This window comes from Cricetulus griseus (assembly GCF_003668045.3).
Source record: "Cricetulus griseus strain 17A/GY chromosome 1 unlocalized genomic scaffold, alternate assembly CriGri-PICRH-1.0 chr1_1, whole genome shotgun sequence".
NCBI lineage: Eukaryota > Metazoa > Chordata > Mammalia > Rodentia > Cricetidae > Cricetulus > Cricetulus griseus.
The window spans coordinates 3,870,473-3,898,426 of NW_023276807.1; the positions used below are offsets into that span (position 1 = coordinate 3,870,473).

A 27,954-nucleotide genomic window follows, 5' to 3' on the forward strand; every position below is an offset into this window, starting at 1 on the left:
TTGGTGTGAAGGACAAACCTAGTATTTTAGAGGATGCAATGTCTTGGGCTTTTATTAACTTTGCCAAAACTTTTGGAAGCTTGGAGAAAAGGGTCATTTAAAGAAATTTACCATGTATCTTTAGCAAACCATCTTTAATGCCTATCTCTGTAAAAGGTATTCATGACATGAAAAAACCATAAAGCTTTCTGCCCTCAGGAAATCTGATCAGTGATGTTATTATTATAAAAGCACCTACATAACTTGTAAAACCAAGGCCATGCCCATGTTATGTCAGTCCCCATTTTATTTACAAACCTCAACAAAATAAGTTCTTGCAGTGATGTAGAGTGTGTTCAGGCATATATTATGTGCAGATTTTGTTTTCTGGGCAGTGTACCTCTTACAATGTGCCTGCACTGCAGTCTACAAGAAGCTGTATTAACTCCCATGTCAAAGGAAATAAAAGGCCTCATCTTGTCCTGGGCTGACACAGCTCACTTGAATTTTAAATTTCTGAGTAGAGGGGTAGCTCATTACTCACAAACGACTAGTTCCAACCCCATTTGAGATATGGCACTAGGCTGTGCTGTTGGGTGACCTGACACAGACCCTCAGTCAGTTCCTAGCTTGCTACAAGATAGAACTGGCCAGTAGAAACTGCATGATTTGGGCAGCTGGATATTTCCTCCCCACCCATAAGATTATGGGAAGTAGGGGATGGGGTAGGAATGAAGGTTAAGTTCCATGCAAATTCTTGAATGACAAACGAAAAGCTTTGGAATAGTTGAAGACAGTTGTGTGCCAGGAGGGTGATGAACCCCAAACTGCATAGGGACAGGAGATCTTTCTCTATGTGTCTATGCATTGGCCTACATTATAGTCTTTATCATAAGCCAGTGAACACAAGACAGATGCCTTAGCAAGTTTGGAGAACCATTCTATTTGTTTGTCTAGCCTCATTGGTGGAAGGAGCTACATTAGCAGTGGATCAATAGCTTGAGGTCTTTCTGTCACTATCTGAAGTGGGTTAGCCTTGTGGAACTTTTTTAAGCCAATGTAGAACAATGCTAGGTCTTGGGAATGAGTGCCAACAAAGATTGTGTCGTGGCATGTTTAGGTGATGTTAAGCAGTTGGAGAGTTGAACACTATTGTCTGAAAGCACCCAGAACAGCAATATCACTTTGAATTGGCATCAATAAGCCATAGAAACATGAGAGGAATGAACTCTCAATACATAGGATTCTGAACTACCTTAGCTGTCCTTTAATGGAAAAAACTCTTCAGCTACTAGCATGTCACCTGTACTCTCCATCCATTTCTGGGAAAGGGCTCTCCATAGTGAAAGAACAGCCCAGGCTCTTTGAAGTAGGACCTGACATGCCGCCTCCCTTTTTCTTTCTGGAGGTAGACCCTCCTTTTGTGCTATGGCAACTAACATCTTTCTAATGTGTTTACTGTGAAATTTCACTCAGCTTTTTCTTTTATGTCAAGGACTTCACAGAGGCCTTTTCAGACTCAAATATCCATTTAGTTGAGTGTGTTAAAATAGGGTAATTGACCTAACAGTTGTCTACTTCTACCTCCATGCTTTGTTTTTAGGATATCTACATTTTACAGAATTACCTATTACATTTAAAGTTTAAATTTTGTGAAAATTTGCTTTTATCAAACTTCTATATCCTCAGATCATGTATCTATCAGTAAAGTATCAGATTCAGAGCAAGTATATTCTCCCTCTGACCCTAAGGTAAATAAGACCACCCATGGGTGTTTTGTCCACTTCATCAAGCTTTGTGGAGAAAAAATTACTAGTTCCATTAACAACCACTAAGCAGAACAGCTGAAGTTTTTTGTTTTTTTCTTTTCTTTTTTTTTTTTTCACAATCCTGGGTTTCTTTACTTTACTTGCCAGGGTTTGCCTTGTGACCCAGCAGGAGATCATTTTAAATCAAAATACTTAGCTTTCCATGGGGTCAGTTCTATCCTGAATGAGACTAAATATAGTTACTGAAGAGCAGCTCTACTCAGCACCAATTTATGAGGTAATGATGCTTATCTTCAGTTCAGAGCCTGAAAACTTCAGGCAGGCATGGGGAATGTGAGGCAGAACATAATGAATTTTGGGACCCAAGATACACAAAGTATGCAAACAGGAAGGAAGCATGATGATGTTCAGAGTGAGAACAGCATGCCACAGCTATGAGTATGTAAAGAGTGTGTAAAGAATGAAGACATGCTTACCTTGACGGGTCTCTCAGAAGTCAGTGTAGAGCTAACAATAGCAATTCCTGCTGCATTGGGTAATGCTGGGAGAAAGCATCAAATTTCATTGGTTTAAGGATGGTTGGACATTAATTTACATGTGTCTAATCAGCCAAATTCTTTGAAAGAATTTAATTATTAAAGGAACAGGGATCTGGAGATTCAATTAAAAATAACATTGTAAGTAAACCATGCTTAAGGGAAGTTCCTATGCCTAGCAGTGATGGCCAACAAAAAACAAACTCAATAGTATTTTTTGAAGGATTTTTGTCCAAATGCTTTGTCTCAGCATCATTTTTTTAACCCTTAGGTTATATACTACAGTTTTCCATTTTGTGTTTTAATGAGTGTGTGTGTGTGTGTGTGTGTGTGTGTGTGTGTGTGTGTGTGTATCAATATGTGATTCTTAATGCTTTTCTTTGGCTCTTTTTTACTGTTAGTTTTGTCCTTTTCTGGTTTATTTGTTTTTATCTTCTTTTATGTTACTACTACTATTATTACTTTAGATGCCTGTTGGTTTTTAGTGAGAGAAAGAAAGGGTATAGATTAAGGTGGGTGGGGAGTTGCCAGAAGCTGGGAGAGGTTAGAAGAGAGCCATAATCAGAATTTATTGCATTAAAAAATCTAATTTTAATAAAAATATAGTCTAAATTAAAAAACAATAAAAGGACTGTATTAAGGGGTGTTTTGTACAATATGTTTGTGTAAAATAAAGGATAAGCCATAAGCAACACCTGAAGGACCAAGAAGGAACAAAGAACACTAAGAAGTGCAGTAGTTTCTAAAGTGCAGTCAATATATATAAAAAAAAAGCACCCCACAGGGAAAGAAAAATTGTCTGAGGCAGCTAAGAATGGACCACATGGATTTATCTGAAAACTAGAAAATAAGGACACAGACGTCACAATTTCTAATTTGTCTGTGATAAGTTAGGTGAGGCTTTAATATTTATGAAAGGGTTAGGTTACAGAATTGCCAAGAAAATGGAAAAGATTGTTCCATGGAAAAGATGAAGAATTTAGCAATATCTAATCTACATGGATTGAGATTAGCCAATTTAATTTAAGGAACAATCAAAAAGGCATTTAAAGCAAACCATAACATTTATATATTGAGAAATTTGTTATGCATAATGAATTACATGCTTACTCTTCTTCTGATGGCTAGCAACATGACTGCAATTTCAAGTGCACTTCTGCAGAGATCCCACATCTATCCCATCTGCTGCTAAGTCTCCCTTTTTGATATCACTGCTAATACAGTCAAGATGAGACAGAATACCTAAATCTTTATTAGGTCAAAGGTCGAAATGGTTTAGTCTTATCTCAGCATCCAGTCCCTTGCCGTATATCTTTACAAACAGCCAGAAAATTCTCTTCACCTTTATTAAGGACACTTGGCTCTCTGCTAGGACAATGTTGTGGTGCCGAAGTAAAATATATATATATATATAATATATATATATATATATATATATATATATATATTCATGGTATGAGCTTCATTCTGTTAAAAAAATAAAAAGTAACCAGAAACTGAACCTTTCTGAGGCTCCACATTTGTTAGAAAACAAACGGTAACCCACAACACACCAATGAATCTGTCTCTACCTGGAAGAGTACACACTCATATGAAGACTTAAAATGTGAATAGCTATTATATTAAACAGTGCAAAGGGCTATTCCATTCCAAGCGATGGTACAAGCTGCACTGGAAGAGGTCTACAATGTTTGCAGTAAGAAAGAAATAAGTGTCATACCTGTGTTCTCTAAACAAACTCTGATACTGCTGAGGTTCTGAAGAGATCTTTGAGGAAGCAGCCAATACTTCTGTCTTCAGAGGGTCTACTTTGACCAAAAGATGTGTGCAGCATATGAAATGACAATATGTGAAGACATTTGACAGCTGAGATTTTGTACACACAAAACCTCAGAAAATCAAATGTATGGTTTCCATGGCAATTGTAACCTTGCCACAGTGTGCTTTACAGTATTCACCACAGCAAACACTGTAACTACAATTGTAAAATGTTTATGGCTATCAGTCTTTAGTTCTCATTGTTTGCAATATTTTTCTGAGAAATTATCACTTGGGACTCTAACTCTTGATTTTTTTTCTCTATTGATTTTGAATAATACTGGCCAGCTTGAGAAAACTACTTCAAAGACTGAATGGGAGGCTTAGAAAAAATAGTTTTGCTTTTCAACCCATTTTGTGCCACTGTAATAGAAACCCATGACTGAGTAATTTTCAAAGAAAGCTATTTCACTAGATCTGGACACTGAGAAGTCTGTTTTCAAGGTTGCTGAATCTGGTAGCAGACCTTTTCCTTTGTTGTTCCATGGAAGAAGAAAGAAAGTCATGAAGGAGTGTGCAAAAGAGCCTAGAAGAAAAGGTGGAAACAAACCCATCCTGTGTTAACCAGCCAGTTCTCTTAACAGCTAAGTGAACCCATTCATGACCTGATTAAAACATAGTAGCCCCAATTTCCCACCACTGCTGCTATGCCTGCTCGTAAGCAAAAGACTGAGAAGGTTCCAACTATTGTACTAAGGATTGGGTTTCTAATATATGCTTATGGGTATCATAAGCTGTATGGGTATCATAGCTGTACATATAGCTTTCATATAGAAACATAAAATATATTTGGTGTATCCACTACTGCAAAGTTGAGCTTGTATTATTGAACAAGAGTTAACCTTTACTTTTAAGGTTTTTTGCAAACTTGGTAACACCATACATTAAAATGTTTCACAACTGAAACATTTTACATATATTTTATATTATACATAAAATCATTTTTCAAGATGCTGTGATAAAATATGTCAATTAAAATTTCCTCCTCAACAAGAGTATACATATGCTCATACACTTTCATGTAATTAAAACATGTGTATGCATATACCAGGAATTTGAGATGTACTCATCATCCAATGTACTCCACTAAACTAAGTAGCCACTAAAGATAATGACATTCCAAAATGTTGTACAAGGAAGAAAACCATGATTTTTCTCAGCATTTTGATAGAAAAGCTAGAATATGGGGTATGGGTCAGTTCCATGCTCGTTTCCCAATGATCAGTCTGGGGGCCAAGAGCTCCCTCTTGTTGAGGTCAGCTGTTTCTGTGGGTTTTACCAGCCTTGTATGGACCACTTTGTGCATCATTCCCCCTTCTCTGCAACTGGATTCCAGTTCAGTTCAGTTTCTAGTTGTGGGTATCTGCTTCTACTTCTATCAGGGGCTGAAAGAAGGCTCTAGGATGGCAAATAAGTTAGTCATCAATCTCATTATCAGGGGAGGGCATTTAAGGTAGCCTCTCCACTGTTACTTAGATGGCTAGTTGATGTCATCCTTGTAGACCTCTGGACATTTCCCTAGTGCCTGATTTCCCTTTAAACCTATACTGGCTCCCTCTTTGATAGTATCTCTTATTTTGCTCTCCTCTATTTTCCCCCCTACACAACCTTCCTGCTCCTTTATGTCCTCCTCACCCCTCCTCTTCTCCCCTTCTCATTCTCCTAGCTCCCTCTCCCCTCCCCCATGCTCCCAATTTGCTCAGGAGATCTTGTCCCTTTCCCCTTCTCCAGGGGACCATGTATGTATCTTTTAGAGTACTCCTTGTTGCCTAGCTTTTCTGGTGGTGTGGATTATAGGCTGGTAATCCTTTGTTCTATGTGTAAAATCCATATATGAGTGAGTGCATACCATGTTTGTCTTTTTGTGACTGGGTTACCTCGCTCAGAATGGTTTCTTCTAGTTCCATCCATTTGCCTGCAAATTTCAAGATTCCATTGTTTTTTCCACCGAGTAGTTCGCCATTGTGTAAATGTACCACATTTTCTCTATCCATTCTTCAGCTGAGGGGCATCTAGGTTGCTTCCAGGTTCTGGCTATTACAAATAATGCTGCTATGAACAAAGCTGAACAGATGTCCTTGTTGTATGAATGTGCTTCCTTTGGGTATATGCCTAAGAGTGGAATTGCTGGATCTTGTGGTAGACAAGATCCATTTTCCTGAGGAATTGTCATACTGATTTACAAAGTGGCTGTACAAGGTTGCACTCCTACCATCAGTGGAGGAGTGTTCCCCTTTCTCCGCATCCTCTCCAACATAAGTTATCATTGGTGTTTTTGATTTTAGATATTCTGACTGGAGTAAGATGATATCTCAGAGTTGTTTTGATTTGCATTTCCCTGATGGCTAAGGATGTTGAGCACTTTCTTTCTTATGTGTCTTTCAGCCATTTTAGATTCCTCTATTGAGAATTCTCTATTTAGTTCTGTACCCCACTTTTTAATTGGATTATTAGGTGTTTTGGAAACTAGCTTCTTGAGTTCTTTGTAAATTTTGGAGATCAGCCCCCTGTCAGATATGGGGTTGGTGAATATCTTGTAGTAGATCAGTACTTACCCTAGTGTAGGAATGGACTTTGGGATCCCATTTCACATAGAGAGATACTCCCTCAGGCTAGACACATGGGGGAGGGCCTAGGCCCTATCCCAAAGATATGACAGACTCTAAAGACTCCCCCATGGAAGGCCTCACTCTCCCTGGGGAGCAGAAATAGTATTGGATAGGTAGGGTGTTAGTGGGAGGCAGGGGAGGAGGGGAGGGAGAGGGAAAGGGGATTGACATGTAAAACAATCTTGTTCCTAATTTAAATTTAAAAATAAAAAAAAGCAGAGTGGCCCTAGAAAGAAAAGAGAGGGACACTAAACAAATGACAGAAGCAGATGACAAAACAAATGACAGATGACAAAACCAGGAAAGGAAAGAGGCAGACTCCGTGGTTTAAATACAAGTTCACCTCAGAATATAAGGCTGGAAGTGGTTTCTGGGAGGACACATTCTGTCATAGGGAAACATTGTCACTGAAGCAGGAAGGCTGAAGCTAAGTGGGGAGCAGAAAAGAGGGAGACTTTTAAGGAATTTACAGGAGACAGGAAGGGAAAAAAAGAAAAGAAAAGCTAGAATATATGCTTGCAAGTACAGTGGTTAATTAATCAGACCAAACTGACCACACACTCAGTTAAACGTTTGACTTTCAAAAATGTGTGAACACTGTTTTTCTCTACCTGGTGACTTTCTACCTAGCAGGATGTAAAATGTGTGTGACCATCCAATTTCCCCAAAAGATCTTTCAAGGGAACAGCAAACACCAACATTACATTCCCTTCTTAATCCAATATGGAGATTACTCAAAAAAGAGAAAGGAAAGAACTACTGTGCTATCTGGAAACCCTGAAAATGGGTATGATAAAAGGAAAATAAACTCAATCTGTCAAAGAGAAATATGAACACACATTGCAATATGGGTCATGTTTGCACAATACAGTACTACTCAACCATAAAGCAGAATGAAAAACTATCATAGGTAGACCTGGAGTTTGTTATTCTAAGTGACAGACAGTCAAATGCCCCATATTCTGGATTCTTAGGAACTGATCTCATAGAAATCTACAGTAGAATGGTGGTTACCAGATGGTAGGAGAGTATAGGGAAATGACCGACAGGGAGAGGTGACAAGTTATACTTGGGAGCAAGAGGCTCTGATGCAAAGAGGGCTACCACAGAAAAGAACCCTATGCTAAGATACATATTCAAAAAACTAGAAGAAAGTAGTTTGAGTATGCTTGTCTCAATGGTAGATTCTTGAGAGTATAGACAGGTTTCACTTGATTTAAACATTGTATAGTGTATACATGTATCAAAATGCCTCATAAAGTTGCATGTTTTATATGTTTTCTCATTACTTCCTGGTGGCATCTCTGACAGAGAACCAAACCGCTACTGTTGTCTTTTTGTTTACTCATGGTCTCTCTCTCTCACCTTCCCTCACTCACTCCCTCTCTTTCTACCCCTCTTTCTCTGTGTGTATGTTAATGGAATGTAAAGCTCTGTGTATGTTAATGGAATCTAGTATTCATGTGGACTTCCTTCTGAGTTGAGGGCATAAAATCTCTGCTGCACTTTTCACATTCCCAATCAGGCACAAGCTCTGATCATGCAACTGTAGTAAGAGAATGGAGTCAGCAGGGCCAGCTCTGCCTTCCAGTCATGACAATTCAGATGTTAGCCATGTGTTATCCATCCTAAACCAGCATTATCTTCATTATGTCTCTTAAATTTTTGAAAAATGTTGTGAGACTTAGGTCTTAAAGGGCTCAGATCTGTCACTTACAATTGCTCCATATTTTGCTACAGCCAGATTCTGCCAAAGCAGCCATGTTGGAACTTTCCAGGAAGTCCCTCTCATGTATGTCTTTCTGCACATGCTATGCAGTCAAAAGACCAATGCTGGGTTGCTCTTACTGATGTAGCCCAAGGGAAAACCAAACTTTTGCATGACAACTGTGTATTGATTTGTTTATTCTGTACCTGGAAAGTTTTTCAATACGAAGTATGTATCAAACCCCATTATTTGTCTATAAAAGAGAAGTTAACTTCTTATAATTCTATTTTCACTAGTTCATTTATTACCTGTGGTGTCATTGAGCTAAGGCAGTTATATCAGATTCTCTTTTCCTCATTTAATGGCCATGCACGAATGCACACTAAAGAGACAGAGGCAAAAGCAGGTTCAAAGGATGTCTGGCTGGGTGCTTAGTTTAAATTATTTGCTTGTTGGAACAGAACTTTTCTGAGTTGGCCCATCCAAGTGGCTGTCAGTAGCTGATAAAGAACAGTCAAATATTGCCTTGAATTTTATTCTGTTATAGCCTGGCTTTTGGAAACTGCCCAGAAACAACCTGTCAAAACTCTGTAGAGTAAGTGTTACCAATGAAGGTGGATGTGCTTGAGCCTCCTCTTTGACATCAACAAACAGGCTCAACTCATAGTTGGCAAAGTTTTAACTATCATGTCACAGGTGGAACTCAGATGTACCTTCATCTTGTATAACAAGGTGAATTAATATCCATGCTGACTGCCACGGCAAATAATTGTATCTCAGTATCCTCAGAAAAGCCAAATCTTTCCAATGCTCCTGTAATTGTCACCCACATATGCCCAATTATAGCAATTGGGCATTTAGGATTTTGGTATCAGATAGATATCTCATACTGACTAGAATGTAATTTGAATTGACTTATTTGTAGTTCCAGAAGTTAAGTAGCATCAGTTTCAACACTGTTAATACTTGTTTTCATTTGGGGCAGAGTGGATGAGTCTATGGTGAGAAGTCAATTTTGTCCATGAAAACATATAGTATATAGGTAATTCTGACCACCTGCCTGGTAATGAAGAATGTGGTTGTGCTGAAGAGCTGTATCTGTTCTTGGAGGCATTTGAATTAGTGTCCTTCTCTGCTGGATACAGCTTATGTAGAGCCACTCTGTAAGAGGGAGACAGGATGGGCTAAGGCCTGCCTATCCAACAGTGGTCTTCCCTGATAAACCTAACTGGTATTGTCTTCCTTCTGTGGGTCTTTTGTGTGAACTGTAGTATATAACACCTATGATGATCCCTATGAGAATGGAATCTCTTCCTGCTTAGTGTTGTTTGGGTGAGAGCTGGATCTCCTGTGGTACTTTTCAGTAACCTTGACAATCAGAAAGAGGAGAATTCTTGTGAGCTTTTCCCAGTCACAGGGACCTGGCCCTTGGCAGTGTATTTTTCTTATTAAATGGCTTAGCATATTAAATATTCTCTTATCTCAAAAAGAAAAGTATGTTAAAAAATCTCTTCTTATCTGACACTAACTGAAATTCTTCATTCAGGAATCCATAGGGTTTTTTTTTTTTTTTTGTATAAAATGAGAATTTCACCTGGATGTCAGAGAAATCATCTTCTGTTAAAATGTGAGAACCAAATGAAAGCCAAGCTGAAAATGTAGTCCTCATCCTGACAGTGCCTCATTGCTTGGAGTCTCTAAGTGAGAGGCAGAGATAGAGAGAGACCATGAGAAAAGAGACAAAAGGCAGGAGAGAGACCAGATTTGGACCTCACCATATGAGGCTGTGTTTATTAGCATATACAGCAAGGGGCATGAACTTTCCTAAGGCATGGTGGTCCTGCAAGGGGAAAAAACTAGCTGGGACTTTTTATAGGGTGGTGAGAATGAGGAAGTGGGTACTACAGCAGAGGATGCCTGTAGATTACAATAGTCTATTCTTCCTGGAATTCTTCACTTAAGCAAGACAAATTATCTCCCAAAATAGGCTGTTTTAGCAAACGGTCCTCTCTGGGTTGTTGCAGACTGATAGCTGTTGAGTAAGGCCAGATATAACCTTGTTGAGGGTTACTCTGCTGGGATCCCCCTTGAGGGAGGGTGTGAGAGGATGCAGCACCAGCAACTCAGGCACTGGTAGTCAGTGAGTAGCAGACTATGCTCCAGACTCATTTATTAAGGAAGTTAGAACTGTCTTTATATCCCCTCCCAAGGTCCCATTGGCTCAGGCACCTGACTCTGCTGTGTTGTCCTTTCCTCATTGGTGTATCTGGTCATGAGTCTCTTCATCAGCAGTCTCTAGGTGTAGAGGCAGGCTTGGCTTTGGGAGGAAACGCCTGCCTCCCATGCTCATACAGACTGGCCTGGGCACCTGCGGCTTGGTAGACTGGCTGCGGTTTCTCCTACATAACATCATAGAAATAGTGATATTACAACTGAAGCACTCTACCAGGCATGGCTTCCCTCTTGTTGAGCTGACCTAAGTTCAATTGGAGAACTTTTGGTTGCCACCAAAATATGTGTACCACTACTGTACCTTTAGGGTTATTCTGCTATTCTGGTCATTGTAGTTCATAGGCATCATGGCTGGATAGTACTGATAATTGTCTCCCTCATTTGGAAGCTTGCATGGTGCCTTTTGGTACCATGAAAAGTAGGCCTCAGGGAGGACAGATTCAGATCAGTCCATCTCAGGGATTCTGGGCCATGTTTCTGAGCCCCATTTTTGAAATGCATGATGTCTTTAGCAATAGAGACTCACCTTCTACCTCTAGGGGCAGCCAAGAGCAATAGTAATAGGCCATTATGTTTTGGGAGTTATTCAGCCATGACTAACAACTCAAAAGTGGGCTTTTCATGCCCAGGGCAGGGGTTTATGCTATGAAGCTTTTGGATTTTCAGGTTAGCATTTTCAGCCCAGGCAATTCTTACATATAGATTTTTCCATATAATGGAGCATTGTTTTTCATATAGAAATTTTTAAATTTATGTCTACATGTAGGAGACAAAAATCCTTTAAGAATGGCAGGAAAGTAACATAGAATATCCCAATCTTGGAATAGAGAGTTAAATACTGAAATCTCAATTTTGTTTTTCACAAGGGCACAATATCATTCAACACCAGATCTGCCACTAAGACACAAGACACACACAGCCTCTCTTTAAAATTCTGTGTTCCTGTGGCTTACCATATTTTCTCAGAATCCCTCATCTTTGTAAGATAAGCTCTATTTCCTCCTTTCATTCCTTTTGTATTTCCCTTTACACTGAGTAATGCTTTTTGTATGTTTTTTCACCCACAACCTACATCCTGAATTCCCACCCATTTCTCCACATGCATTCCTGCCTGAGGTACAGATAACTCTATGATCAGTGGTTCTCAAACTACTCTGCAACCCTTTAATCCAGTTCCTCATGTTGTGGAAACCCCCTACGATAAAATTACTTTTGTTGCTACTTCATAACTGTAAATTTGTTACTGTTATGAATGACAATGTAGATATTTTTGGAGACAGAGGTTTGCCAAAGGGGTCATGACCTAAAGGTTGAGAACCATTGCTCTGTGATCATCACTGGATGCCCAGTTTGATGTGGCATGCCCATATGAATGCCCTCAGGCAACCCTCAATCTGGCTCTTTATACTGATTTCCTTCTAAGTGTCATTGGTCACAAATCAAGAGCAGCTGGAACAGTCCCCACTGCCACCAAGATACACAAGTTAAATCAGCATTAAGGCTGAGGATGAAGCAAAGAGTGAAGAAATAAAAAAGAGCTCTCATTAGATATAGAATGATAATAACATAAAGTCACGGGAAGAATTTGGAAGCTCCAATCCACTGTACAAACTTTTTGTGAATTCCCACTCCACTAGGCTCTGTGAGTCACCAAATCTGACACTCTTAGTTTGGAGCATTCTCTCCAGGATTTCCTATGTATAGGAAGAAACAAAATCTGGCAGGTGATAACACTCAGGTTAAATGGTTACATCAAACACTTAAATACCAAACAAGAATTATGACCCACTCATGAAACATAAAATGCACAAAACAAATACAAAAACACCCTCACAACGTAAACTTAAGGCATTGTAAAAAAAAGTAATATCTGAATAAGCAATTCACATTATGAATTGAAAGCTGTACATGACTATTATCCCAGCACTGCAAAGACAGAAACTGTGTGTCCCATGTTGGAGACTAGCCTGGAATATGCAGTCAGACCCTGCCTCAGAACACACAAACAAAACAATGAAAACAAAAACCAAGAGAAAGAAGAACTGAGGTCTAATTTGCTACAAAAGAATAGCAGCAAGAGGATGATCTGGAAAAGAGAAATACCATGAAGGAAAAAAGAATATAGAAATGAAGTAATAAGAAAGAATTTCAAATTCATAAATATTACTACAAAAAGAAAACAACTAAGGATTAGATGGATCGCCTAACTAAGATTCTTAGAAAGAGTATTATTTGCAAGGCTGGAGGAGCTTTTCTGATGAAAGAAAAGATGAACATTAAAACAAGAAAACAGCTAATCTGGAAGATGCTTTTAAGTATTAGCATCTATCTGAGTTCTATTTGTTGCATATGCACCAATGTGTAAAACAGGCAGAACCATCAAGGAACTATTTTAGAAGAGACACTTGTCGTGCAGGAGAAGCCGTTTCCCTTTTACATTAAAAGGGGCAGCAGGGTAAGGAGCCCAAAGCAAGTAAGCCTAACCCTGCATCTGTACAGTGGATAATGGAATTACAAAAGCAACAGCAGCCAGAAAGCATTTCCAAGTACTTTCCAGCTAATGTAAAAATAATTATCATTGGAAGCTAAAAATTCCATTTTATTTTAAGAAAGCACAGGTGGTGGTAACGTTAGAAGGAAAACTAAAAACATGGCAAAAATAGTATCCTCAAGCAGGCAGATGAAGAGAAGCAAGGAGAGGGATGTGTAAACAAACATTTTAAAACATTTTGAAACTAATAAGCACAAGAAAAATAAAGTCACCCAGGGGAACAAACATGCTAATGGTAAGAGCTCACCTCACAGAGTCTCTTCCACCCTGACCCTTCCCAGCTTGACCATTTTTTCCCTTGTGTTCTCATGCCCCTTCCCCTTCCCTTTACTACCCCCTTGCCCCCAGGTTACCCAGGAGATCTCATCTAATTTCTCTTCCCAGGGCACTCCATATGTCCCTCTTAGGATCCTCCTTGTTACCTAGCTTCTCTGGAGCTGTGGATTGTAGCCTGGTCATCCTTTGCTTTACATCTAATATCCACTTATGAGTGAACATATACCATGTTTGTCTTTCTGAGTCTGGGTTACCTCACCGAGAATTTTTTTTCTAGTTCCAAACATTAGCCTGCAAATTTCCTGATGTCATTGTTTCTTACAGATGAGTAATATTCCATTATGTAATATATCATATTTTCTTGGTCAATTCCTCATTTAAGTTGTTTCCAGGTTCTGGCTATTGTGGATAATGCTGCTATGAACATTGTTGAGCAAGTGTCCTTGTGGTATGATTGAGCATCCTTTGGCTATATGCCCAAGAGTGAGCAGAATTCTGGGTCTTAAGGTAAATTGATTCCCCATTTTCTGAGAAACTGCCATACAGATTTCCAAAGTGGCTGTACAAGTTGGCACTCCCCCCATCAGTGGAGGAGTGTTCCTCTGATTCCACATCCTCCCCAGCATAAGCTGCCCTCAGTATTTTTGTTCTTAGCTATTATGGCAGGTGTCAGATGGTTTCTCAGAGTAGTTTTGATTTGCAATTCCCTGATGGTTAAGGATGTTGAGCAATTCCTTAAATGCCCTTTGGTCATTTGAGATTCTGCTCATGAGAATTCTCTGTTTAGCTCTGTACCATAATTTTCAATTGGATTATTTTGTAATTGATGTCTAGTTTCTTGAGTTCTTTATATACTTTGAAGATCATCACTTTGTCAGATGGAGGATTGTTGAAGAGCTTTTCATTTTCTTTTCCCTGTAGGACCTCCATCCTAAAGGAAGTTTCATGCCCCTTGCTGGATCTGCCAACTGAACATAACATAACAAGATGCAAGAAACAAAAAATGCACAGACTGTCATATCAAGGTTGGATGAGATAACCCAATAAGAGGAAAAGGGTCCCAAGAACAGGCAAAAGAGTCAGAAAAACCCTAAGTCCCACTATTGATACAATGCCATTTATAAAATTTTGATTTAAAAATTAAGAAAAAATCTAGAGAAGGGAGGTTAATGAGGAGGATTTAAATTAGAAAATTAATTAATTCAAAGAGGATCAAGATGACCTAAAGAAGTAGAAATGAAACAGAAAAACAAAGGATCAGGGCTTACCCAATTTTGACAAAATAGTGGCTCTGTGAAGCTACAGCAAAAGATTACATGACACCTCCACTGTTGTGTGTTTGACTTTAAAGGTAGAACCTCATAAATGTCACTTCCAAATTTGGCTGCCACTGGGGATGGAGAGGGAAATGTGGGACCTGTTGCCCCCTTTCATCACTTTTGGAGCAGCTTCTGGCTTCAGTTTTTAAGATCAGAGAACACCTTAAGCTTCTCTTCCAAGAGTTGGAAGCTTAGCGAGGTGGGTTCTTGTCCTGAGTATACCCTTCCCTTTATTCCAATCAGGCTTCTTCTTAAACACCTAATTTCTTTTAGACTACAGCCTCTCTTCTAGTACAGCCATGGTTATAGAATCAAGCTTGTCATTTTCTTTTTTTCTCCAAAGTGAATGTTTCCTATTTCTTTCTGCCCCATATGCTCCTTTTCATTGTAGACCTGCATAAGAGTGATAGTTATTAACCATATAGCAAAGCTAAAATTGGACTGTCTTGAAATCTCCTATGGCAATAAAATTAGTTCATTCTTTTAAAATACATCCTTAAGCAAATTATCAGTCCATGGGCAGAAAGAAGCCATATCTTTTGCAAAAATACCACACAAGGAGCCTCTACCCCAATTGCTAATATTGTTCTCATCTTAAAAATTTTGATCCAGGTAGGGTATCATATTCTATATAGCACTACCATCTAACTAGCTTCTGCTAGAACAGCCCATTAAGCTCTGCTTAGAATGTTCAAATTCTTCTCTAGTGCAAAGTTTCAATGTTTTCCACATTCCTCAAAAAGAAAAAGTCATATTTTCACAACCCCCACTCTCTCTCTCTCTCTCTCTCTCTCTCTCTCTCTCTCTCTCTCTCTCTCTCTCCTTGTATTTTTACCTGGCTTGTGTGTTAGGGTGATACTGGCTTCATAGACGAGCTTTAGAGTTCTCTCTCTTTCTCTCATTCTCTCTCTCTCTCTCTCTCTCTCTCTCTCTCTCTCTCTCTCTCTCTCTTTCTCTCAGTTTAAGACAAACTGGCTGTGAATCTTGGGATGTCTGGTAGAATTCTGCTGTGAATTAATCAAGTTCTGAACTTTCTTCTACCTGAAACATTTTTTCATTACTATTTTAATCGCTTCATTTGGTTGTGGGTATGTTTGGATATTTGGTTTGTTGACTTCTTTGTTTAATTTTGGTGCTTTGGCTGAATCCAGAGATTAATCCATTTAAGTTTCCCAGTTTAATGGGACACAGTTTTTAAACACTTGTACCTCGATTCAAGAGGCTGTTTTGAGAGTCTTTGGAGGTGTGTCTTGCTAAGGAAGTACAACACTGGAGGTGGCCTTTTAGAGTTTGAGGCCTCATCCCACTTGGGGTTTTGCTTTCCCTGCTTCTTGTCTGTCAATCAAGAGGTAAGCTCTTAGCTTGTTACTACATCTGTCATACCTGCCACTTGCTACCATACTTCCCCCACCATGATGAGCCAACAACTGACAAGTGGGACCTCATTAAAATAAATGGTTCTGCACAGTTGAAGAAACAACTAATTGGATAAAGAGAAAGCCCAAATGGGAGATAATCCTTGCCCGGTATACATCTGACAGAGAATTAGTATCCAGAATAAGCAAAGAAACAAAGCACAAAGAATCAAAACAACAAATGACCCATTCGAAATATGGATCTTGGACCTGAATAAAGAGTTTCCAAAAGAAGAAAAAAAATGTCTGCGAGATAGTTCAAGGATATTCATTGCCCCTAGTAATTATGGAGACGTAAGTATAAACAAATTTGAGATTTTCTCTTACCTTATTGGAAATGGCAAAGATCAAGGCAACAACAAGCAAATAGTGGAGGAGATGCAGGGAAAAGGAAACTACCATTCATTGTAAGTAGCTACTGTGGAAATAAGTATGGACAATTCTTAAAAAGCTAAAAATAAACCTTCCACATGACCTAGCCACAACACTGTTTAGCTTATACTGAATGGACTCAAAATTTTCAAAGAATATACTCCACAGATACTTGCTCAGTCATGTTCATTTTTTCTCTATTAACACTAGCTAGGTAATGTAAACACTGAATGTCCTATAACAGATGAACGGATAGTGAGAATATGGTAGATATACACTATAGATTACTACTGAACTGTAAAGAAAAACAATACAATGAACTTTGCAGATAAATGGACCTAGAAAATATCTTATTGAGTGAGATAACCACCACCCAAGAAGACAAATGCCTCAGTTCTCTCTCACTGGAGACTCCTAGCTCCAAATCTTCAGAGTACATTGTCCAGAAACCAGGAAGGTAAAGTGGGACCATTCCCTGAATAAAGCAGTTGAGGAGCAGTAGAGAGAGGAATATCAGGATACAAGTCATCTGATCAGGGAAATGGAAAGGGGGGATCCTTAGCGAGAGGAACAAACAGAAAAAGGTAAGAGGAAGGATAACAGGGATAGAGGATATAAGTGATCTGATAAGGAAATAGGAGAAGTGGGCTTCTTTAGGGATGTGGAAGACAGTAATACAGAAGAAGGGTGGAGGTGGGTAAAATAAGAATAACAGTGTCTGAAATATCCACAAGAAATTACACTCTTACTTATTTAAAATACCTATATATATTATATGCATAATTCCACATTTAAGTTGTAAGTTTAATAAACGTTTGTCTTTTGTGCTGATAGTCCTCCATCCTAGAGCTAAAGACTCCCTATCAAAAACCCCAATGCCAGACATGTGAAGCCCTCTTCTGATTTCTTGGCCAGGGTTGTCCAAAAGCTACCACCTATTGCCGTCACTTCGGTTAGTGCCTAAGGTGGAAGGCTAAGTCCTGATTGATGAAAATGATGCCATACACTTCAGAACCAGGTCCCAGAGACCCGTGAGCTTCCATGGTAACAGAAGGCACCATGAAATATTCCAATAAAGAGATACAACCAATATCCTATCTAGCTATGACACCTATAAATCACATCAATGACTAGCATGGCATGATCATCCTAAGGGGACAACATTATCCTTACGTATACCTTGTCAGGAACTCATTAAGTGTACCCAAGACCCACTCAAAAAAAAAAGGAAAGAAGACCAGCTACTGGAAACCCAGCTAACTATTCAGTGCTAGTGAAATCATGAATATTTGAGGAGAATCTATAATCTATTTACTAAAGTAGCATAATCCCTAATGACAATCTATAAACATTTGCTCTCATACTCACAGATAAGTACAGTCTTTACCCCACACCAAGAAAATTTCTCTTTGTAATAGAGACCACCACAGAAACCACAACCAACCAAAATGCAGAGTTATGAAGCTTAGTTCCAATAGATACATCCATACAATATTCAGGAAAAACTGCTAAAGAAGGATCATAAAGATTGTAAGAGCCACACATAGTATTAATGATTTCACTGTGAGATTGTCTTTTGGTAATATCAGAAACAATACTCAAAAACTCTCACCAGTATTCTGCCCAAACACATTCTAAGCAAGTATGATACCAATGGACATGACAAAGTTGATTGGGGAAAGCCTACCAGGCCTCAATACAAAGAACTCTAGATAACTAGGGACTCTGGGAGCAGAAGAGGTGGTCTTCCACAGAGAAGACCAATTCATTTTCCAGTAGCAAAATGTCAACCCTCAAAACATGCATATACATAATATTATACCGCCTGAACAGGTGATATTTAGGAATATATATGTATATACATTTATATATACACATTCAATAATGACTAGTGAAGAAACAGGACATGAATAAAAAGAACAATGAGCAGGGGTAGATAAGGTAGGTAGGTAAGGTTGGGAGGGAAGAAGGGGGAGGGAATAATGTTGTAATTATATTATATTATAAAGAAAACTACCAAATAAACTAAGAATGAAACTGAACCTCAATATAAAAGAAGAAAACTGTACACGCCTCCAGCCAGCCTCACACATACTGATAAAATTTTTTATGGCTTCTCTGTATGGAGAAAAGTGAAGCAATGATTTCTGGTCTTGCCAAGTCAGCACTTTATGGTCTCATGAGTCCCAAATATGCAAATAAAAGTCACATAGTCTTATTTTTTATAGAGAGAACACTAAAACTCAAGAAGAAATGCACTAGAAACAATAACTAACACTAGCAAATCTGCAGAATTTGGCATCAATGTATAAACTTTCATTCTACTTGCATACTCTGGATATGAAAAGTCAGAAAATAAAGTTTAAAAAGAACAATTCTAGCTAGTAATGTAGCTCCAAAATAGAACATGTTCTAAGTACAAAGATGTTGGTTCTATCCCTGACCCCCAAAACTATAGTAAAGAACAATTTCATTGCTGGCATAGTTAATATTTATGAGATATTTTGTGTAAATTTTTTAATCTTCAATGCTTATATACTCAAAAATGAAAAATATTTATGCAATAAATGTGAATGTTTAAGTGGAAGAGTATATTCTATTAAAAACAGACTAACGCAATTAAATCATGTTCTTTTTCCAGTAAACTGGTATGCGTGTATAGATTTAATATTTTCTCAGAAAAAAACACAGCAATCCTTTAAGTAGAAAATGAGAAGCTGATTTGTCCTTAAGTACTGGATCTGACCCTAAGTTAGTTCCATAAGTACATGGTGAGTTCTATAACTTGTACACGTATTGCTAGAACCTAGGAACCCAGGATTTGGATTAGATCTGACTCATAGTAAGTATGTTCAGCAATGTCCCCAGCCAGAAACACAGACTGAAGACCCAGATGACACAGGACAGTACTGGTCCTAAATCCAAGTCCCACAAAGGAAAGAATACCTCAACCCTACTAGGATGTACTTCTCAATGCATTGTGAATACTTTCACTGAAAGAAGAAAGGAGATCTGAGTTTTTAAAATTTGCAAATAAAAGGAAAGTAAGAACAACATGATCAACAAAGTAATTCTAATTTTCTTTCTGTGATGGGATGGTCAAGTTCCAGCCCAGAAAGAAAAATCACCCATGAAAATGTAAGATAATGTCTTCTGCAACAATAACTAATCCCAGAGTGAGTAATAATCCCTAATGGAAATGTCTGAAATAATAAAATATTAAACAAGTTACAGGAGTTACTGTACTCCAAGGGGATAAAACCGAGATGAATTAGGTAAGAGACCCAAAGAGAACTCCAAATAGAGACAACCTGAAAAGAAACTTCCTATAGCATATTATTGTTAAAATATTAAAACCATGGATTTTTTAAAAGGTATTGAAAGCTTTAAGAAAGAAGGAACAAGTCATTATTAAGGTAGCTGTCTTGGAAAAATACCTGATTATTTGAAAGAAACATTTAAAGCCAAAAAGGCCTGGAAAGATATTCTGCAAGCTCAACAGCATACCCAGCAAAACTATCTATTAAAGTTGAAGGATGAATAAAAACCTGCCATGATAAGAAATAGACTAAAGGAATTTATGACAACACATCAGCTGTACCTAGGAAACCAGAAAGTATATTTCAGATTACAAGAAGGTTAAATAAATCAAAGAGACCACAACACTAAAATTATTAGTTAAGAGGTCTACAAAAACATAAAGTAACAAAATTACAGGAAACATTTTGCATATCTTTCAGCAACTGTAAATGTTAGTGTTCTTAATTACCTAATAAAGAGAGATAAGCATACTAGATTGGGAACCAGGATGCATGTTTTTGCTATTCCTAAGAAACAAACCTCATTATCAAATAAAGACACCATCTTAGGGTAAAATAATGGAAAATGTTTTCCCAAGAAAATGTAAGTAAGTATCTGGAGTAGAGCCTGCTATATTTGTTGATTGTTTAAAATACTGCTACTAATAGCTGAGACCTTGCCCACATTCTTTTTCCACCACACCTGAACATTAGTTTCCAAAGAACTTGGTCCCTAAAGTCTAAGTCTGCTTTCCAAAAGAAGTGATGGATAGAGGACTTGGCTGCTTGAGAATGGATGTTTTTTAATGACAAAAGCTGCCTGTGCTTAGGATCAGAGGTTGCTGCCAACAGTACTGCAGTACTACAAAAACCCACTTGCCACTTCAATAAACAGGCTTCCTCAAGGAGAAATACATAATATTCTAGGCAATGACCACCAAAATAAATTAATATACTTGGCAATAATGGACATGGCACCCACTCTGCCCCACAGCCCTGTTGCAGCAGGACACAGTGGCTGTTTGCATGTAGAAGAATGCAAATAGGTACACATCTATCATCCTGCACAAAACTCACATCTTAGTGGATCAAAGACCTCAACATAAATCCATATAAAATGAACCTGATAGAAGAGAAAGTGGGGAATAGCCTTGAACCCACTGGCACAAGATACACCTTACTGAACAAAACACCAATAGTAATAGCCCAGGGACTATGATCAATAATTAATAAATGGGACCTCACGAAACTAAAAATATTCGGTAAGGCAAAGGATACTATAGTGGGGAATTACCAATACGGAGTCAGGTAGAAATATAAGGATACTTAATAGGGCAAAGCCTTACTTACAGAGCAACCTACCCAGCCGGTGTGGCAGCAGTCTGTCCAGCAAGTACCAAAGTGAAACCGAAAGAGAAAACGCAGTCCCATGCAAGTATTGCTCTACATCACCCTGACCACGCCCTCGAAAGCGTGGTCAGGCACACCTGTAGCCAGCCCCTAAGTAGGCGTGGCTACAGCTTCCCCTACAGGACACTGTCAAAATGGGGAAAATTTCCACAAAACCCACATCTGAGACAGGGTTACTTTTCAATTCAATACATAATATTCTCTCTCTCTCTCTCTCTCTCTCTCTCTCTCTCTCTCTCTCTCTCTCATTTTATATATATATAAATATATATATATATATTCTCAAGGAACTAGATATCATAAGAAGCAGATAACCAACTTTTAAAATAGGGTACAGATCTAAACAGAATATTCTCAATGGAGGAATCTCAAATGGCTGAGAAACATTTGAAGAAATGTTCAACATTCTTAGTCATCAGGGAAATGCAAATCAGAATGACTCTGAGATTTTATGTTATACCTGTCAGAATGATATATATATAATATATATATATATATATATATATATATGCAACAAATGAATGTGGAGCAAAGGGAACACTCCTCTACTGCTGGTGGAAGTGCAAACTTGTATACTCACTTGGGAAATCAATATGGTGATTTCTCAGATAATTGGGAGTTGATGTACCTCAGGACCCAGCGATACCACTTCTAGTCATATACCCAAAGGATGCTCAATCATACTCCAAGGACACTTGGTCAGCTGTGTTTGTAACAGCTTTATTTGTGACAGCTGGAAACTAGAAACAATCTAAATGTCCCTCTGGGGATAAATAATGGTTAAAGATAATGTGGTCCATTTACACAATGGAATATTATTCAGCTGTTAAAACAACAAATAACATGGTTGGGAGAGATCTCTGAGTGGCTAAGAGCACTGACTGCTCTACCTGAGTACCCACATGGCAACTAAAAACTGTAACTCCAAGATACGACACCATCACATAGCCACACACGCAGGGAAAACATCAATGCACATGAAACAAACATAGATAAATTATTTTTAAAAAGAATCAAATTTTTGTGGTGGCACATGTTTTAAAAAAATAACTTCATCTATTCAGGCAAATATATGGAAGAAAATCATTCTGAGTTAGGTAACCCAGACCCAGAAAGACAAACATGGTATGCACTCACTGAAAAGTGGATATTAGCTATAAAGTAATCATGTTACAATTCACAGACCCAGAGATCCTAAGTAACAAGGAACATTCATGGCGGGGATGCCTGAATCTCCCTGGGAAGGAGAAATAGTGTAGATATTGAATATTTTATACCTGTGTAGCTTGGTCTTCTTGGTGGGCCAGGTGCAGGTGGGGACAGGAACAAGAGGGATAAAGTGAGGGAAGGATGGAGCAGAGAATACTGGGAGTGACAACAGGATTTGGGTGACATCTCCAGGATGAGCTAGAAACGAAGTGCAATGGAAACTGCCAGACTCTAAGAGGGTGATTCTAGCTAAGGCTCCTAATAATGGGTGATAAGGAGCCTGAAGCAGCCATCTCCTGTAATTAGGCAAGACTTCCAGTGGAGGGATCGGGACACCAAACCAGCGACAAAAACTTTGACCTACAATTTGTCCTGCCTGCAAGATGTGCTGGGGTAAAGGTGGTACAGAAATTGTGGGAGTGACCAACAAATGACCGGTCCAGCTTGAGATCCATGCCACAAGAGGGAGCCCAAGCCTGAATCTGCCTGATGGGCCAGGAACCAGAAGCTAGATCGAAACAAACACACCCAGGAAAAACCAAACCAAACCAAAAAGTCAATGAAACGGTTACTGATGATATTCTGCTATAGTTGTAGAAGGGGCCTAGCATAATCATCACCATAGAGCCCTGACCCAGCAACTGATGGAAACACTGCCGAACATTCACCAGAGCTCAGGGAATCTTGCAGAAGACGTGGGGGTGGGGGAGAAGACAGAAGGATGTCAAGGACATCACAAGAAAAACCACAGAATCAACTAACCTGGGCTGATAGGGGCTCACAGAGGCTGAACTGACAATCATGGAGCCTGTCTGGGTCTGATCTAGTCCCTCTGTATATATGCTAAGAATGTATAGCTTGTTCTTCTTGTGGGACTCCTAATTTAGGAGCAGGGGCTGTCACTGATGCTTATGTGATACTATTCTTCCTTAATATGAGAGAAGGTGTCTAGTCTTATTGCCATTTGATGCCTTGTTCAGTTGATATCCCTTTGGAGGCCTGCCCTTTTCTGAAGGGAAAGGATGAGTATCTAGGGGAGAGGGGAGTTGGAAGAGGAGGGACTTGGAGGGGAAGAGGAAGGGAAAACTGATGTTGGGATATAATATATGAGAGAATACATTTTAAGAAAAGAATTATCACACAAACAAATAAAGCTTCCTGATCTCCTGAATTTCACTTGGAAATGCTGACACTTCTGCTAACAGAAATCTCGTTTTGCAGGTTTTCTACATGGTTCTGCTGGTAAGGCTGTAAGAGGAGTGAAGATGCTGGATGAATGATGCTGTTATATTTCAGTAGAAATTTTTCCATTAGCTTATTTTGTTTTCAGAAAATATCACTGAAACCCATGAGTAAGACAGCTATATTTCTGGTTGTGAAGCAATGTCTTCCCAAGGAAAATGACAGAATCTATAAAGGGGCTCCCCAATTTTTTTTGCACACATCAAAACTTTGTCACTGAGCCAAGAGGAGATTTTGTTATACATTCAGGAATGCAAAGACAAGAGTTTGAAATACAGTAGCTTACTGAAGCATCTTTGTCTTTCAAATGACCAAAAATTCCCGAAAGCCTTTTATTCTGCATAACTACATCTGGACTTACTGACAATCTAAGATCCAGAAGGATGCTTCCTGGAAGCACTTAACTAGATATAAAAAATAGGAGGGGAAAACAGAGTGGTCTGATTACAGTTATCTTTTAAAAATAGCAAGGAAAGAAATGGTTCTGGGAACCTTCAGTCAGGCCCACTGAGACAATCATTGCCTCTGGGATCATGGTTAGGGTGCACCTTGGTAACTAAGACATTACTCCACACTTTGACCATCTGTGACCTGAAGTATTTCATTTCAGGTACTCTGAATCTGGTAAACTCGGGATTTGTGGCTTCAATACAGGAAGTAATTTCAGGGTTAGCCATTGTGAACCTGAGTTGGGGTTCTCTTAAACATAGACGAGAGGCATTCTGGGAAAGGACAAAAGCATACCTACTTCATAGAGGAGGCTTCCCGAAGAAGAAGTCATTATTGACATACACTTGAACCTGGATTGTAATCACAAAGATTAAGAGAAAGAGGGGGTGTGTATGGGCTCTGTGGAGAATAGCAATTAGTTGTCTTCTTTTTAGTAAATGTGCCTTTTTGGTGGCTCTCAAGATATATCTTAAGCATTTGCTAAGAAACTATTTTTGCCTTCCTCTCTCCTTTTGATAACCTAGATTACAAACAAGGTGGCTTTGAATGAGGTTATGTCAGTCTGATAAGTTAAAAAGCAGGATCCACTAAGGGTTTAGTCCACCTTATTCTATGTAAATAGGGTTTGTGGTGAGACATTTAAGTTCAGATTTGCATCTAGGAAAGGAGAAACCCTTCAGTAAAAGTTACTGGGCCCTATTCCAGATTCTGGTGAGAGACTTTGGGCAGAATTGAGTGAGGGCCTCATTTCCTTTCCCAGGCCCCTACAGACTTCCCCACCTTCTGCCCTATCTCTGGGTTTAGGAGAACATGAGTGCATTGGTGAAGCACAAGGAACAGGGCAGCCTGTAGATTTAGTGTTTGTTGTTGTTTTGGTTTTTTTTGTTTGTTTTTCTTTTCTTCTTCTTCTTTGAATTTCCCTCTCTTATCCAAATGCATTCCCTAATAGGTTGCACCATGTCCTGGATAGTTAAGATGCTCCATGATGCCAAGTTTTCCCTTCTTACCCGTAGTCTCCCAGTCAAGGATGCCTCATCTTATTAGGAGGCATAAGCTGTGCTCAGAAAGCTGGCAGACTGCACTTAGCAGGCTCTTACTCCATTCCTGATGCCAAAGATTCTTATTCATACAAATGCTTGGAAGAAAGTCTCCTGCCTGTTTTCTTAGTTCACTTGCCATGCAAAGAATTGCTGGAAAGCAACCACACCCCAAATGCAGATGTTGCTCGCTGACAGACCAGCTTCTACCAAGACATCCACAATCAGCTAGCAACAGCTGCATCACAGGCCAACTGACATTCCTTCTCCAAATTCACAACCCCACCATTCCTTCTCATTGGACTTCTATCTTCTTTGGTGTCCCTTTTACTCTTAGGTAAGTTCTGTTTCATATCATTAAGGAAACTACAGTGAGAGGCCATCCTTTTTATCTTTGGCAACTCTGCATGTGCTGTAGTTGTGAATAGGTATCAAAGTCTTTTTTTCTAATCTGAAAAGGGGACACAAACAAAGCCTCTTGTCTATGAAGTGCAAATGAATAGATGAATCACCCTGCTAACTTGAAGGGCTAGGATGTGGTAACTGAAGAGTTGCCGAAGTCAATTGAAATTACTTAGACTGTGATCTCCAGGACCCTGGGAGTTCTTCATTCAGATTTCTTACTTCTGTCTAGCTTTCTCTTTTCATGGCAGGAAAGGGTATGAGAGAAAGGCCAGGGAGGCACCAGACAGCTGCTTGAACAATCTCAGAAGTAGAATACTTTACCAGGCAGTTGCAAGGCACTTCTGTTGGAGTTTGCAATTGTTGGTGTTTTTTCGTCTTGACATTGAGTCTTTCAGAGATGCTTAATTAATTGCTGATGGAAGAAGCTTGAGTTGCCATATCTCATCCTTTAGGTAGATAGCAACCAGCCTCAGTCCTGCAAAGGGGGAATTTGGGGAAACCGTCTTGCTTGTAACAGAATTTATTTGCTTTATCCACCGACTTTTGCCTTCAAAATGCTCTCTTGTGCTTCCTTCTATGAGAATTTTCATTAAATGGAAAGAAAGTAAGATCGAGGGCAGACACAGAGGCTAGAATCTCTTTGCCCAGAACCACAAAATGGAGTGATGGTGAAAATCTCCCTGCATGAACTCCTCTCTGCCCAGCCTCTCCTCAATTCTCTGGCTGGCTCTAAAAGACACTCCAAGTGGGAAATCTCACACTGCCATTGATAGGCTTTTATACACATCTCAGCCTTCCTATTTTCTCAACAGGTAGTGGGGCTGTTTTCTCAAAAGTGAAAGAAAATTTGACAACAGTTTCATAGACTCTGACGTTTTCAAGGTCAGGTGCAAATACTCCCTAGTTGGGGATGGTTGGGCTTAGAAGACAGCAAGGTATCTTGGCAGTAGATTTCTACTGGTATATTGCTATGATGTGGCCCCAGCAGAGATGGGCTATTACAGACCTCTTTCATGATGCAAGTATGAGATGTCAGTTCTTCTTTACCAGCTGGTAACTGATGTTGGCAACTACATGGAAATGAAAGGGCTGACCTGGAGCAAATGGAATGGTCATATAAATTGTTGTTGCTCAGTTAGAGAGACTACAAATTAGACCATTAATACAAAACTGGAGTGAAATCAGATACCATGCATAGTCATGAGCTTTTGAAACTTAGCTTAGAGCTGAGAGAGACCCCTCATTTTATAGACATTCATGTAGACAGGCCAGACAAGGGAATTACACATGGAAACCATACAGAGTAGGTGATGCAGAGAAAGCTTTTTACAAGATAGTCACATGGAACCTAAACAACAGAGAATGCATTGACTCCTTCTAAAATTCCTGCCTCCATGTCCTTCCCTGCCTATGATATGAGAATAAAAAGCATATTTGAAAACCACTGCATCTTTTTGCTTTAACTGTTTATACTGAGGATGAAGAACAATGACTAGTAGGTTACCATCAGAGTAGAGGATTCTTGATAAAGATTCAGAGTTCTTTAATGAGGAATATGTAATATTCTTTTGTATTGATAATTCCCCTAAAATATATTGCCATTCTCTCATATATTGAAGGTAGAATACATTCATGGTTATGGGAGTCTAGGAAGTGAATGAGGAAAAGCACAGGAACAAAAGCTAGGTTGCTTGTAACCAATTTAGGCTGGTTTCATGTGTTTGTGAAAATATGCTGAACTCGTTATTACTTACAATTAATATATGTTAATAAAAAACTAGTGCCATAGGTCACTGAGAGTGAACTGTTAATCTGGATAATCTGATGACAATGACATTTGGCAATAGATAACATGCTCCCTTTATCCTGGTCTAGTCAGATGATTAGCAGGCTTGAAGATAGTTGAGGATGCAACCCTCAGGATCAGCTTCTGAGCTTCACCTTCATTTCCCTTGTAACTCATTAGTTTTAAGAAAGAAAAAATATCACAATTGTTCTTCATGAGGATGGTGGAGGTAGCAGGGTTTTGGGAAGACTATTTCTTGACAAAACAAGTCTATTTTACATATTTATTTACTCTTAATTTTCCTTCTATTCTTTTCAATCTATTGTCAAATACAAATGACAAATATCTCAAATTGACAACATGTTTAGGTTACCCAAAATTCCAATTCTAATGGGAAAACAATTTCATGACACTTTATAGCTTTATAGAACAAAGGAAGTCAGACATCAAGCATATTTAAAATACATTGGTGAGTCCATAGAAGAGGCAGTTATAGCAAACTGGGGGAAGTTTTCCATACATAGCATCTGAT

The 27,954-nt window shown here is 38.9% G+C and overlaps 1 long non-coding RNA gene across 4 annotated transcripts in view; it reads left to right on the top strand.

Annotated features, from left to right (window-relative positions):
• The window catches only part of LOC103162603, an 83,246-nt gene extending 55,601 nt beyond the window's left edge, over positions 1-27,645 (top strand). For 2 of the 4 annotated variants that reach the window (XR_003479421.2, XR_003479423.2), the window contains one exon: positions 14,400-15,575. This is a non-coding gene — a long non-coding RNA (uncharacterized LOC103162603). Of the gene's footprint in view, positions 1-14,399; positions 15,576-23,723 lie in introns of those variants that run through there. The other 2 variants (XR_004772519.1, XR_003479422.2) reach the window with 2 other exon arrangements.
• The last annotated feature ends 309 nt before the right edge of the window (positions 27,646-27,954 follow it).